This window comes from Nicotiana tabacum, chromosome 2, assembly GCF_000715075.1.
Source record: "Nicotiana tabacum cultivar K326 chromosome 2, ASM71507v2, whole genome shotgun sequence".
Taxonomy (NCBI): Eukaryota; Viridiplantae; Streptophyta; class Magnoliopsida; order Solanales; family Solanaceae; genus Nicotiana; species Nicotiana tabacum.
In genome coordinates this window covers 106,542,690-106,558,883 of record NC_134081.1, presented here as the reverse complement: position 1 = coordinate 106,558,883, position 16,194 = coordinate 106,542,690, and the positions used below count along the sequence as shown (strand labels likewise).

Sequence of the window (16,194 nt, the reverse complement as noted above, 5' to 3'; positions counted from 1 at the left end):
GGGCAATCCATTGCTAGGCTGCCACTCTTTAATGTCCAGTACTACTCTTGGTGGAAGAACAAAATGAGATATCACATTCAAGGAGAAGATTATGAGCTATGGGATATTGTCACTGATGGTCCACTGGCATCCTTGACGAAAAATACTAAAAGAGTATATGTGCCAAAAATAAGAGCGGGCTGCAATGCTGAGGACTTGAAGAAGTGGGAGAAGAATGCTAAAACCAAGAAATGACTTATTTGCGGGCTTGGTCCAGATGAGTACAACAGAATCTAAGGTTGTTCCACTGCTAAACAAATTTGGGACATACTACAGGTGCCTCATGAAGGAACGACTCAAGTAAAGAGATCCAGAGGAACTCTACTGTATTCTCAGTATGAGAACTTCATTATGAAGGATGGGAAAAACATTTAGGAGATGTATACAAGGTTCACTACATTGACAAATGAACTAAAATCTCTTGGAAGGATTATCCCTGAAGAAGAGAGGGTTGAGAAGATACTTACTAGGGTCTTGCCAATCACTTGGGAAAGCAAGATCACTACCATTCAGGAGTCAAAGGACATTGTCACTCCCCCACTAGATGAATTGATTGGGAATCTCATTGACTATGAACTTAGGAGACAAACCATGAAAATGGATATACCTAAGAAGGAAATGAGCTTGGCACTCAGAATCTTCTGATCTGGAAGATGATGAAATGGCTATGATCACCATAGACTTCAAGAAGTACCTGAGGAGAGGAAATGTTTCTTCAAAAAGTGGAAGTTACAGCAAGGAAAAGGCTCGTGAGAAGGAAACCAATGATGGCTGCTACAAGTGTGGAAAGATGGATCACCACATCAAAAACTATCATTTGTGGGAAATTGAGTGGAAGAAGGAAAGAGTTGAACGAAGGAATAGGAAGAAGGAACAGGTTCAACCCAAGAAAAGCAACAACAAAGGATCAACTAAGGCTATAGTCGCTGCTTGGGGAGAAAGCTCAGATGAAAGCTTAGATTCATGATGATGAACGAGCACTTATGACCATTGAAGAATCTGATGAAGAATCTGATGAAGAAACTGAGGTAAGTATCTTTCATCTCAAAGACAAGATTATTTTTTTGTCTAAAGAAAGGTTATGTGAGTTACTACTAGAGCTAATTGATGAATCTGAGGATGTAAATAATGAAAAGGAACAACTATCAAAAGAATGTGTGATTTTAAAAGCTAAGTGCAAAAACTTGAAACTTAGGGCTTGTGAAACTGAAAGTGAAAATACTATATTGAAGAACCAGGTTCATGCACTTGACACAACTGTCCTAGAACTTAGATCTGAAAATCTAAAATTGAAATTAGGAACAGGTAAAAAGACAGTTGATCTTCACATAACTCACATTAGAAGAAAATGTAGGAAAAATGAAAGATGAGTTGTATACGAGAGATGAATAGGTAAGTGTCCTAAAGGAGGATATGAACAAGGTCAAGCATGAGCTAGAAAGAACTTGTAAATGGAGTAGGTCCTCCGATGCACTTTCATGGCTACAAGAACATCACTGTAGCAACAGAAGAGGACTTGGTTTTGGTAACTCTACACCTAAGTGGGATCCCAAAAGTAAGTACCTCACACTCCCTGAGAACAAGATTTGCACACACTGTTGTAATAATGGTCACTATAAGAGTGAATGCACTGCAAAAGATAAAGCTGATCAAAAGAACAAAAAAATAAGCTACCAAGTTGGGCTAAAAAGAATCGGATTTACCATTTCGCCTATAAAAGGGACCCAAACTAGTTTGGGTTCCTAAGACTAACCCCTGATTTCCTTTTGCAGGTCCAAGTGAAGGGGAGCAGCCAAATATGGTACATGGATAGTGGTTGTCAAAGTACATGACAGGAAGCAAGAACCAGATCCTTTCACTTGAGGATCTTAAGGAAGGTAATGTCTCCTTTGGAAATAGAAAGAAATGTGAGATCATTGGGGTTGGAAAGGTTGATAAGTCATATTCTCACTCTATTAAGAATGTATACTTGATAGATAAGTGTATCACAATTGTGTGATACACTACAAGAAAAGTGTGGATTACATGGGGATTTTTCTAGGGATTATACTGGATAATTCGCAGGTAATTTAGTTTCCTACGAATTTCCCTACCAAAAAGAATCCGATGAAAAAGTCTTCGTAGGTAATTATTACATGCGAAATTTAAAATCCCCAAGTACATTACCTAGGGATTTTAATCAGCATGTAAATTACCCGCGAATGTTTTCCCACAAAACACTAAAAATTCGCAAGAAAGGTTTGGTAAAAGTTCGTGAAAAAAGGAAATTTCTTGCGGATTTTCCCCAAGTAATTCCCTATGAAAAGTTTCCACGAATATTTGGCAAATATTTCTGAAAAAGAAAGATTTATTATTTCGTTTTCATAATTTAATTTATTCATATTTATTCTTGTGTTACTACACTATTTCCTGGATATATTATTACACCAACATTCTCTTAATCACTTCTCAATTAGTCTCTATAATTCTCTTGTAATTATAATATGTAGGATTTAATAACACTAGGATATCCTTCTTTAACAAAGACCCACCTTACGGAAAGAAACCATGGCCCATGTTTAAATGCCGGAAGATCCGCTCTACCCAACACTATGTTGTCTACTATAAAGGGCGAAATAGAGTTTACTTTATCCGATGTGGTAAAAAAGAGAGGCTAAGTTGTTGGCAAACCATATCTCTTCCAAAATCAGGATGTATAACTATTCTTTTCTCTATCTTTTCTTTGTTTGAAGAAAGATAAGAATGAATTTTTCAAGTATAACCAAATGGATCAAATTGAGATACTTTTTAATGATTAATTGACAGTTCATACCATGTGTAATTCTTTTCCTTCGAGGAACACAATTTTGGATATTAGAGGTCTTATATAAGAAAAAATTGATAATGGTACACTTATATACCTTGAATAACACATTAAATTTTTTACATAATAATTTCCTTTAAAAAGAGGTAAACACACTTTACATGGTTAAGTAATTGATAAAGATTATTAGCTAATTCTAACCATGTATACAAGATCCACTTATTTCAATAATATTAGAAGTTAATCAAGAGGATATTTAGAAGTGAAATTAGAATGTTACTCCATACTTAAGTCACACCTATAATATGTACAAATAAATATCATCTGAGTAGCATTCTATGGTTAAATTACATTATTTTAATACATGTAATAATACGATAACATATAAGTAAGATATACAGATTAAATATTTGTAGTATTTTCCCTTGTACATATTGTCTATTCGAAGAGACAATTAAACTTCATGCAATGATAACTGTAGATGGATATTTTTTCTACTTAAAAGTTATACTCAAAATTATTCAACAATGCAAAATTAAGTATATTTTCTAATTTGATATTAGTCTGTCATTCTTTTGAAATATTCAATCCAAAAAAAAAATTACATCTATGATCCTTGTATGAGATAAAATTCTAACTACATTTATCTTTAGAAAAGAATGATAAATATATATGACAATATTGCCAACAATAAATAAATTAACTAAATATGATAATTTTATTAACAATTCTATCAATATTGTTGCTTTAATCCTTTTTCTTTTCAAAACCTTTTTAGAATGAGATTATTGCATAATAATTTATTTGACTTGATAAAGGAACTAAATGCTTAAAAATAAAATTCACTTGTGATATCAGTAGCATTTTCTATATTATTACAATTTCAGTTTCTTAAATATGTTTTAAAAAATTATTTCCAGCATAATCTCCAGCTAAGTAAATCCTTAAGTCAATCCCCAATAAATCATCTTCAGCTAAACTTGGAGTAGCAAAATCCCCACGTAAATCCTCCAAAAAAAAAAAGAGTTCTCAAGTAAATATGGAATAATAAAATCCCCAAGTAATTCTCCAGATAACAAAATCCCCAAGTAAAGCCTCAAAAAATAAATCCCCAGCTAAATTCGCATAATAAAAATCCCGAGGCAATACCATAGGTAAGTATATCCCCAGGTAAATACTAGTAAGCATCCCTAGATATATCCGCAGGTAAATTTACCTAGGAATTTTCTTGCGAATTGACAAAGGAATTTGTTTTTGTTTCGCAGGTGAAATATTCTAAAATTTAGGAATTTCATATTTTCGCATGAAAATCCGTAGGAAATATCTGCGAAAAAAATTCCTAGATAAAATTCCCAAGTAATTAACACTTTTCTTGTAGTGATAGAGGTAACATGGTAGCCTTCACCTCTACAAAATTCTCTGTGATAAATCTTACCAATGACAAGATAGTTTTGCGGAAAAAAAGAGTGAACAACATATATGTTGTGGATCTGTCCACACTTTCAAATAATGAACTCACTTGCTTAAGTGTGTTGGATAATTATCCCCTCCTTTGGCACAAGGGACTTGGATATGCCAGTTTGAGCCAACTAAACAAACTAGTCTCCAAGAACTTAGTGGTAGGGTTGCCTAACATTAAATTCAAGGAAGATAAAGTTTGTGAGGCTTGTGCAAGGAGGAAGCAGGTAAGATCCTCTTTTAAAAGATAGAAAATGGTAAGCACTACTAGTATGATGGAACTGGTCCATATGGATCTCTATGGACCAATGAGATTATTGAGCAGAGGTGGTAAGAGATATGTTATAGTGCTTGTTGATGATTACTTTAGGTTTATTTGGACACTATTTTTAACATCTAAAGATGAAGCAATTGACATGTTCACTTCATTTGTTAGAAAAACTCAAAAACAACTAGGTAATCAACTTGCATCAACTAGGTTTGATAATGGTACTGAATTTGAGAATGCTAAATTTGCTGGATTTTGTGATGAGGATGGCATAGATCATAACGTTTCTGCTCCCAGGACTCCACAAAAGAATGTAGTAGTTGAAAGAAAGAATAGGACATTGAAAGAAGTGGCTAGGACTATGCTACTTGCTAGTAAATTGCCCTATAGTTTCTGGGCAAAAGCTGTGAACATTGCATGCTACATCATAAATAGGTGCATGACTATACCTCATGTTGAGAAGACTCCCTATAAGTTACTTAAAGAGAGAAAACCAAATATATCCCATCTTAGGGCATTTGGATGCAAATGCTTTGTGCCCAATAATGGTAAAGACTCCCTAGGTAAGTTTGATCCCAAAAGTGATGAGGTAGTATTCTTGAAATATTCTTCACATAGTAAAACTTATAAGATTTATAAGAAAAGAATTATGTGTGTAGAAGAAAGTGTACATGTAGTTTTTGATGAAACTAATATTCTTTATGAGAGGCAGGAACAGGATGATGAAGCAATTTGGCTGGTAAGAAACTTAAATAAAATCACGTCCCATACTGAAGCTGCACTAGAAGAAGGAATAGTTGATGGAATAGGTCCTTCCACCCAGGGCAACCTGATAGAGGGAACTGAACAAAGAGGAATTGATCCTCAAACCTTGAGGGAACCTATCCATGAACTTGTTCCTCAGCAACAAAATATTGAAGAAACATCTAGGGGAAACCAGTTGGTTGTGAAACTTTACAAGTATCAATGTTCTTATCCCATTAATAACATAATCACTGATCCAATCTCAGGAATCAAAACCTTATCGTTTTTTAAGAATCTTTGTGCTTTTGATGATTTTTTATCCCTTATCGAACCAAAAACTATTGTTGAGGCTTTGCAGGATACAGACTGGGTGAATGCAATGCAAGATAAACTCAGCCAATTTGAGAGAAGTCAAGTTTGGTATCTGGTACCAAGACCCACGGACAGATCAATAATTGGCACAAAATTGGTCTTCAGAAACAAACTTAACGAAGATGAAACAGTTACAAGGAACAAGGCAAGATTGGTGGTTCAAGGATATAGTCAAGAGGAGGGCATTGACTATGATGAGACCTTTACTCTAGTTGCAAGATTGGAAGTAATTAGACTCCTTATAGCCTTTGCTGCTTACATGGAGTTCACTCTCCATCAGATGGATGTCAAGAGTGCATTCCTCAATGGCTATCTAAAGAAAAAAGTATTTGTCAAGTAACCTCTGGGCTTTGAAAGCAAAGAATGTCCTGATTATGTGTACAAGCTTGACAAGGCACTTTATGGGCTCAAGTAGGCTCCAAGAGCATGGTATGAAAGATTGTCAAAGTTCTTGCTTGAGCATGGCTACAAGAGAGGTAAAATTAATAATACTTTGTTCTTAAAAGAAAAAGGTAAAGATCTCTTGGTAGTTCAACTATATGTTGATGATATAATCTTTGGAGCAACTACTGATAAGTTAAGTAAAGAATTTGCTAAACTAATGGGGAGTGAATTTGAAATGAGTATGATGGGTGAGCTTAATTATTTTTTAGGCTTAAAAATTAAACAAAATTCAAATGGAACTATGATCCATCAGCATAAGTATGTGAAAGAGTTGCTTAAAAGGTTGAAAATGGAAGACACCAAAAAAAGTGGCACTCTTATAGCAACAGCCACAAAATTGGATATATATGAACCCGGTTCATATTTTGATCAGAAGTTGTATAGGGGAATTATTGGTTCTTTGTTATATCTCACTGCTAGTAGATCTGACATTATTTTTAGTGTAGGCCTTTGTAACGACTCGGTCGGTCGTTTCGAGAGTTATAACTCTGTTTTCCCCATTCCTACTTCTTTTTGGGTTATTCAGCTATATTATGTTATATCGGGTTAGTTGGTTCGAGTCCGGAAGGAACTCGGAGTGAAATGAGACACTTAGTCTCATAATTGAAAATTTTAAGTTAGAAAAGTGGAACGGATATGGACCTATATATAAACGACCTCAGATTTGAATTTTGATGATTCCAATAGCTCCGTATGGTAATTTTGGTCTTAGGAGCGTGTCCGAAATATTATTTGAAAGTCCGTAGAAGAATTAAGCTTGAAATGCCGAAAGTTCTATTTTTGAGAAGTTTGACCCGGGGGGTTAAATTTTTGTTATCGGGGTCGGAATCCAATTCTGAAAATTGGAATACCTCTATTATGTCATTTAGGACTTGTGTGAAAAATTTGAGGTTAATCGGACGTGATTTGATAGGTTTCGGAGTTGTTTGTAGAAATTAAAATTTTCAAAATTCAATAGGTTTAAATTGGGGTGTAATTCATGGTTTTAGCATTGTTTGAGGTGATTTGAGGATTCGACTAAGTTCGTATGATGTTTTAGGACTTGTTGGTATATTTTGTTGAGGTTCCGAGGGCCTCTGGTGAGTTTCATATGGTTAACGGATCAAACATGGAACTAGAACAGCTGCTGCAATTTCCTTCTGTTGGAAATTGCTTCTGCCCAGAAATCGAAGCCCAGATCGAGCTTAGGGTCGAGGGCCACGATCGAAGCCCAGATCGAGCTCAGGGTCGAGGTCCACGATCGAAGCCCATATCGAACTCAGGGTCGAGGGGCACGATCGAAACCATGATCGGGCCCAGAGTCGAGGGCCACGATCGAAGGCATGATCGAGCTCAGGGTCGAGGGCCACGATCGAAGCCATGATCGAGCCCAGGATTGAGAACTAGGATCGAAGGGCAGGACCAAGGACCAGGATCGAGGACCTCGATCGAAGGCCAAGATCGAGGCAGAACCGAGGATGTCTGGGCAGAATTATAAAAATAGGGACTTCGTCCCATTTGCCATTTTTGACAAATTGGAGCTTGGGGAGAGGCGATTTCTGATATATTTTCAAGAAAAACTTAAGGTAAATCCCTTGTGATCATTTCTACTCCATAATATTGAATTATCATCGAATAATCCGACTAGATTACATGATTTTGAGGTGTAAACAGAGATTGGAACTTAGAAAGTTTGGAAATAAGATTTGTAGATTTGAGGGTCGAGTTGAGGTCGGATTTTGGTAAAATTGGTATGGATAGACTCGTGGTTGAATGGGCTTTCGGATTTTGTAATTTTTGTTGGGTTACGAGACATGGGGCCCACAGGCGATTGTTGAGCCAATTTCGGATTTTGGTCTAATTTTAAAGCTTTTCTTATGGAATTCATTCCATTAGCGTATATTGATGGTATTATACTAATTGTGAATAGATTTGGAGCATTTGGAGGCAGAGTCCAAAGGCAAGAACATTGCGGGGTAGAGATTTGACCGGTTTGAGGTAAGTAACGATTGTAAATCTAGTCCTGAGGGTATGAAACCTCGGATTTCGTATCATTCTATTATTTTGAAGTGACGCACATGCTAGGTGACGGGCGTGTGGGCGTGCACTGTTGGGGATTTGTGACTTGGTCCGTCCCATAGCAACTGTAAAGTTGCATACTTTGTTGAAACCATTTGATACTTATATGTTTTAGAAAGAATTTCTGTAAATTGGGTTGAATGTCATGTTTGGGCCTTGAGCCAATGCTGTTTGGACCCTTAGGGGCTGTTTCTTACCATCCTCTCACTATTTTTGATTGAAAATCTATACTCAGTCATGTTTATATTTGTTTATCGCATAACTCAGTTTTATGACTCTATTTTGATGCATATAAATATTTTGGGCCGAATGCCTTGTTTTACTAAAATGCCCGAGGGCCTGATTTGTGAGGATGAGTGTGGATCGGGGCTGCCCACCTGCAGCATACTTTATGACTGAGTGAGGCCGAGGGCCTGATTTGTGAGGATGAGTGTGGATCGGGGCTGCCCGCCTGCAGCATACTTTATTATTATCGCACGTGAGTTTTCCGTGCAGATTATAGCGCTTCGGCTGAAGGAGCCCCTCCGGAGTCTGTACACACCCCCAGTGAGCGTAGGTACCTACTGAGTGCGAGTGCCGAGTGCTGAGTGACTGGGAGGCAAGAGTTTGTGAGGTATGCCCGAGTGGCAAGAGTGATTGTGAGGTATGCCCGAGTGGCAAGAGTGATTGTGAGGTATGCCCGAGTGGCACGAGTGACTATGAGGTTTGCCCGAGGGGCTGTATATGAGTGATGTTTTACCTGAGGGGTTGTTTATGATTTCATCATTTTGCTCACCTTTGCATTGAGCCTTTGTTTGAAAAACTGTTGGAAAGATGTCTTTAAATGATTTTTACTGGAACTGGTTTTAAAGGAGATGTTTGATTCAAATCCTGATTTTTAAAAGCATGTGGTATTTTACTGAGATTTCCTAATATAAACGTTATATGCTTTATTGCTTGTCACTACTGCTCAGTCTTTATTTATTGTTGTTACTTACTGAGTTGGCGTACTCACGTTACTCCCTGCACCTTGTGTGCAGATTCAGGTGTAGCTGGACACGGTAGCGGTTATTGAGTGTTCTGGTTGCAGATTTTCTTGGAGATAGCAAGGTAGCTGTTTGGCGATCGCAGCCCCTGCTCTTCTCCCTCTTATCTTCCTCTAGTTGTATTTAGCTATTTTCCAGGCTAAGTTAGCCTTGATATTGTTAGACAGATTATAGTAGATGCTTATGACTAGTGACACCCCGATGTCGGGCTTTTCTTTTCCGCACTTCTGTTTTTCTTTGATTTGAACTCTTTAAATGGAGGTTTTATGTTAAATAACCTTAAAATTATCTTTGAAATGAAAATATCATTTTGTTTTGGAAATGAGTCGGCTTGCCTAGTTCCACGATAGGCGCCATCACGACAGGGGTTAGTTTTGGGTCATGACAGCCTTTGTGCTAGATTTCAGGCAAAAAAGGAGTCTCACTTGACTGTTGTCAAGAGAATCTTAAGATACCTAAAAGGCACCACTGATCTTTGTATATGGTATCCAAATGGTAGTAATGTCAACTTAGTGGGATATGTTGATGTTGATTATGCAGGTTTTCTTGTGGATAGAAAGAGCACCTCAGGTATAGGACACTTTCTTGGCTCATGTCTTGTGTCTTGGGCCAACAAAAAGCAAAATCATATAGCTTTGTCTATTATTAAAGCTGAGTATGTTGTTGCTGCCCTAGTTGTGCTCAATTGTTGTGGATCAATACCAACTAATGGACTTTGGAATTGATGTAGGTTGTATCCCCATAATTTGTGATAACAATAGTGTAATTAGTATGACCAAGAACCCGGTTCATCATAAAAAAATAAAGCACATAGATACTAGGCATTACTTTTTGAGGGACAACTATGAAAAAGGATTGGTCACTGTGAAATTGTGTGCTACTGACAAGCAAATAGCTGACATCTTCACAAAAGATCTAAGTAGAGATCATTTTGAAAGGAACATGTTATAATTAGGAATGATTAAGATCACCTAAAAGGAACCAGTTCTAACTCAAAAATTGGTTAGACAATTTGTGAATTTTGTACATAATTAGATTAGATTTTGCTCAGTCTCATACTTTTACTACTATACTCTTATGCCATGTGCTAAAATGTCTCATTAATCTCTAATGATATTATCTTTATTTTCTTAAAAAATTCATACTTGCACAAGAGAATTCTATTGTATTTGGATCATATTTGAAATAATTGTATTTGGATCATGATCAAAATGAGAGTCTCATTTAATCCTAACCTCCCTCAAGCTTATCCGTATCAACAGAACCAGTTTCACCCAAGGAGAGTCCACACTGAGGAGACTGGAGCTATGGTGTTATGGAGTAAGGATGTTGCTGAAGAAAATTTGAGAAAAGGATGGGGTAGTGTGTCTGGAGATGCAAGTGCTACTGAGGGGATGGTTAGGTCGAAGAAAAGGTTCCAAGAATCTGTTCCATCTGTGCAGGAACCCTCGAAGACCTACTAAAACGAGTGTCTGACAGCTACAATCCGAAAAAGAAGAAGTGTTCAGGAATTAAAATCCCTGGAGCTGCTAGGGCAAACAAGAAGAGAAAGGTTGTCTCTTCTATCCCTGTAAAGACTCTTCCTACAAGAGGAAGAGCTACAAGGAGTCAAAAGTAGCAAAGTGATACTGAACTGGAAAGAGCCCTAGAATAGAGTAAAAGAAAAGTTGTTGCAATGGGAAAGAAGAAAGTGAGTGAGCCTGTTGAGGCAATTGACACTGAGGAGATGGACCTGATTCTTCGTGATGAAGTCACAGCAGAGGAGGTGGAGGCTGTGGCTCCAAAGACAAAGAAAAGAAAGACTTCCAAGAAGAAAAAGTCACCTTCAAACACTACTGATGCAAAGGCTTCTACCTTGACAAAAAGAACCAGGTCTGTAAGAAAGTCTAGGAAAGTGCAAATAGTGGAGGAAGAGGAAAGTGAAAAAGAAGAGGAATCTGATGAAGAGCAGGACAAGTTGGTCAAGTTTGAGAAAAGAACCATATTGAAGGGTAGACTCATCAGGGACTTAGAGGAGGAAGGCATAGTAATGCAGCTGGAAAAAAATACAATTGTAGGGTTGGAAGGACATGGTCCTTCAGATGGATGGAAAGCTTGCCAGAATTGAGACTGTGGAGTTCATAGCAAATTGTGAGATCAAAAATGGCAGAGTCACCAGTATGGTGAAGGGGGTGACTGTGATCTTTGATGACAATTAATTAGGAGAGATTCTAGGAGTACCTATTGAAGGGTACAATGATTATAAAAAGTTAAAATAGCCAAGCCTAGAAAACCTCCCCACCTCACTTGCCATTACGAGAAAGGTTGCTGACAATGAGGAAGAGCTTCAGCCCAAGGCTATTTACAAAAGTGAGATGAGGCATGCCCACAATGTGTTGTTTGAATTTGTTAACAAGGTCGTGTTGCCCGGGCAGAAAAGAAGGCACATTTCTACCTTCATAGACCTGAACCTTATGGAATGCCTGGATAGTAGGAGGCAGATCAATTAGCCTTAGTTTATCATCCATCTTCTTGATAGGATTCTAACTGGTACCAAAACTCATGACATACCCTATGGTTTCATTTTCACCGTTGTGCTCGCTCACTTCAAGGTACCCCTCAAGAAATGAGATGTTAGTACAAGCAAAGATCAGTTTGGGGCCAACACTTTGAATGCATGTGACTATGAAGTCCACACTGCTCCCAAAGAACCTGGTTCATCCAAGAAGGTGCATGTGAACAGCAAAGTGAGAGCCTTGGTGCAAGAGAGTGGGGCTAAGGATGCTGAAATTGAGAGGATGAAGAAGAGGCTGGCTGAAGTAGAAACTGAGAGGGATGCTCTCATGGCTGAGCTTGCAAAGGAGAAGGAGAAGAATGAAGGCATTCTTCATGATATTTTGAAGCTTCTTAAGGCCAGAAACCAAGAACCTGGTCCTTCCCAGCCTTGAAATCTTCCTAGCCTAGTTAGACAAACCAATGACTAGGATGTGATTTTTTTATTCTCTTTGCTCATGATCGAGCACCTTTATTTTTCTTTATACCTTGTGAATGACTAGTATTAGTGATAATCAACTGATTTTTGTGCTCTAACTATTTGTTGATACTTCTTAGATAGCTAATATCATTAGATTGATATATGATGCTTGACTCCATGATTGCATTTGAAGTAGCCCCAATGGTCCATGAGTGATATCTCTTAAAATCTGGTTATCTGACATAATTATGCAACATTTCGATAATGTCAAAGGGGGAAGATATGTTGTGCTTTTTACTTTGGACTGTGATGTTTATAACCTAACGAACCTGGACCTTGATGATTTGTGACTTTAAAATAGAAAGTATTCTAACATAGTATTAATGTTGAGCTGAGTTATTGAAATAGGTCTTGTGCTTATGAAAAGCACAGAGTTTGTCATCATCAAAAGGGGGGAATTTGTTGAACTAAATGAAGTTTGTTTTGATGATTGACAAAGAAATTCAAGCATGAACCAGGTCCATACACAGTGTACACAGACACGGGCAAATTCGAGCACAAGGCATGCACGAGAAAGAGATAAGCTTAAGTGGTTATATCTAATATCTATTGAACGAAAATGTTGCATAAGTGATAGAAAGAAGGACTCCTTACTCGAAGAGAACTCTATCCTAGATAATGGAGGAGTTAGAAGTTGAAGATAACTAGAACTCTTCCACCAAGGAAGAGTAAAGCATTAGACTTCTAGTTATTTCCTATTCTACTAACTCTATATATTTCAGGATGTTCTCATTTTATAGGTACGCACAAACACTGAAGTTACGTGAGTTGAGAGCAAAATAACAAGGCATTTTGCAAGCAATTCCTGTGTGATTCAAGTGTGCGAACCTGAAACTACATGAACCAGATAGAAGAACCAGTTCCAAGTGTCTAACTTTTATTCTAGTTTCATTATAGTAGAGCTTTTGAGTTGTACCTTTCAGCTTTATCTAGAAGCAATTGTACTAGGTACTTTGAGTGTAGTATTCAAGTTAGAGTTAACTTGAAGTTGTCGCAACAGCTAGCGGCTGGTTGCCGCAAAGGATTAGAGGTAATCCTTAGGTTTATAAAGAGTCTTGTAAATGTTATTTTTGGCTCAGTGATTTAGGACCCGTTTGGCCATCAGTTTTGCCAAAATAAATTTGGGATTTATTTGGCAAACACATATTTGGCCATAGATTTTGCCCACATTTTGGAAAAATCCCAAATCTCAAATTCCAAAATCACCTCAATTGCTGATTTTGGGCCAAAACATGACCATTATATTTTTTAAAATTTTTAAATATTACCCCATACTTTTATAGTTTGTAAAAGAGCCCACATTTATTGCGACCAACTAAACCATATATGCTCACTTGCCACTCATTAAACTCACGTGTTTGCTTTGCCCTCTATAAACATAATAGAACTCCACCGCAAATTATCCGTGCCAATCGATTGCAATCCACAGCAAAGACGAAATTTGAAGGTAATTTGGTAAAATCTGCTAATACTTGTTTAAATTTTCTGCAGATTTGTATAAATTTCTTCGGATTTGTTTCGCTAGTTCTCTATGAATTTTCTTCAGATTTGCTTTGCTTGATTTGTATGAGTTTTTTCAGATTTGTAAACCCTCCCATGTATATGAGGTCTCTCATCTCCTACATTGACTAATCTTTGCTTGTGATGACGATAAATGGCTATCTCTCTTTTTTTCTTTTTTTTTCCGGTTGTCTTTGGTTGAAACTGTGGTCTTGTGTTGGCTGGAAAAGTTACTCTTTTCAGCCGAGATGCTTATGCCGTTATGCAATTTGGATATTGGGAAGCAGACGCAACTCAAAAAAATAATTTCTTTCCCTTTTGTATAGCATCTTTATGCTTTATTTTTTTTGTATCATTCAGCTTGATTTGTATGAGCTTTTAAAGTTTTGGATAGCACGGGTTTAATGGTTCTACCATCAGTGGTCCACGTTGGACAAAAATTAAGGATGAGTTTCTGATGAAAATTGGAAATGTGGATAGGTTTGACAATGAGCAAATTAAATCCAAGGTTGGAAGATTAAAGAGAGACACAAAAACCTTCAAGGAGCTCCTTAATTCTTGCTCTGTGTACTGATGGGACCCTATAACTAACACAGTTACCTGTCCATCTGACATTTGGGCGAATCATGTGAAGGTAATTTTGGGAGACTGAAAAAGTTACATAGGTTCTACCTTTATGCATATTGAACTAACATTCTATTTCAAAAATAATTTACAGCAAAAGAAAGAGAAGAATGCATATATTTCCAAGTATAGATACCAAGGGCTTAAAGATTTTGACTTACAAGATGAGATATTTGGGAATTCATTTGCCACGGAAACCATGTTATGTATATCACAAATCCTAATTTTTCACAACAATCAAATGAAGCTATTGCCGTGGAGAATGAACCTTCTGATTGTGACGACTACCCTGCTGGTACTGAAAATATATGTTGTCCTATGTCTGTGAATACCGGTAGTGATACTGTTAGTGGAAAGTGAACTGTGTGTTATATGTCTATGCAGACAGAGGGTGGAACACCTACACGTCGCAAAAAAAGTCGTGCTATAGCCGCAACCTACTCATATGATTATTTTAAGGAGCACTTGGAGTGGAAGAGAAACAAAGAGGAAGCAAAAGAAAGAAAGAAGCAAGAACAAGAGCAGATACAAGCGTCCAAAGAAACTGAGATTGATATCTACTCTGAGGAAGCTGTGACTACCCACTTGCAATTTGTCTTGCAAAAACATGGTTTAGCTGACGAAAATTTTTCACCAGCAGTGCCTTTCTTGCTTAACCCCAGCTTTCGCAAGATATTCGTTCATATGACCGAAAAAAATCAAGTCGAATGGTTTAACGACTTAAAGAAAATTGAGCTAACTGTTATTTTTATTTTGTTATGTTGTACTCTAATGCATGAAACGCTGATGCTAATTATTTTAGTTGTACGTTGTGGTGTAGGCATGATTGTAATATGAGTAATGACTTCCTATGTGTAATATGAGTAATGACTTCCTATGTGTAATCTGAGTAATGAAGGCTATGTATATACAAGATAGCAAGTTTGTTTGTGTTATCATTTTCTTACTGATTACCTTGTCTTTTGTATATCTTTTTAATTGAAAAACTATGAGCATATCCAGTAGTGACTCCACTGATTCAGACAGTGATATTGAGAATTATATCATGTGTTGTGCTATCGCTGATCATGCTGAACAAGTCGCACGAGAAAATAGGTTATTATCTCTCCAACCGCAACATACATCTAGGCCTGGTATGGCATGGGTAGTTGAGCTTCTTTGGGGACATCGCATGCGTATGTATGAATCTATGCGTTTTTATCCTGAAACATTTCATCGGCTTATCGAAGTGATAAGACAAAACAATTTGTTGTCATCTAAGGGTAGAATCACACGTGTTCCAGTAATGGAGTCAGTTAACTTTTTCTTTTTAATTAGGAGTCGTAATTCTTTAAACGGATTTTACTATAATTAATGATTTATATATTTGGCTTTGGTAGGATTGTATTGGTGCAATCGATGGAACATATATTCAAGGGGAGATCTAAAGAAATAAACAACAGGCATACTGTAACCGCAAAGGAAATACTTTGCAAAATATTTTGTGTGCATGTGATTTTGATATGAGGTTCACCTTTGTTGCAGCTGGCTGGGAGGGTACTGCCCATAATAGTAAAGTGCTTGAGAATGCAATTCTTGACCCATTGGCAAAATTTTCATTTCAACCACACGGTATATAAGTACAACATTTGAATAATTAGTATCATTTATGTTATTACTATTTTGTTGAATTGCGTTTATTTCATTTTGATAGATAAATATTATGTTGTCGACGCTGGTCTTCGGAACACGAAAGGATTTCTAGCACCATACAAAGGAACGCTCTATCATTTGCAGGACTATAGAGGGAGTGACAGAGAGCCTAAGAACGGCAAAGAGCTAGTTAACTATAGACATGCCTCTCTGC

At 37.1% G+C, this 16,194-nt stretch overlaps 1 long non-coding RNA gene across 1 annotated transcript; it reads left to right on the top strand.

Annotated features, from left to right (window-relative positions):
• Positions 1-13,600: 13,600 nt before the first annotated feature.
• On the top strand, positions 13,601-14,910 carry LOC107832431 (uncharacterized). Its single transcript, XR_001658561.2, has 4 exons — positions 13,601-13,671; positions 14,205-14,358; positions 14,443-14,643; positions 14,733-14,910. It is a non-coding gene; the product is annotated as an uncharacterized LOC107832431 (long non-coding RNA).
• Positions 14,911-16,194: the final 1,284 nt, after the last annotated feature.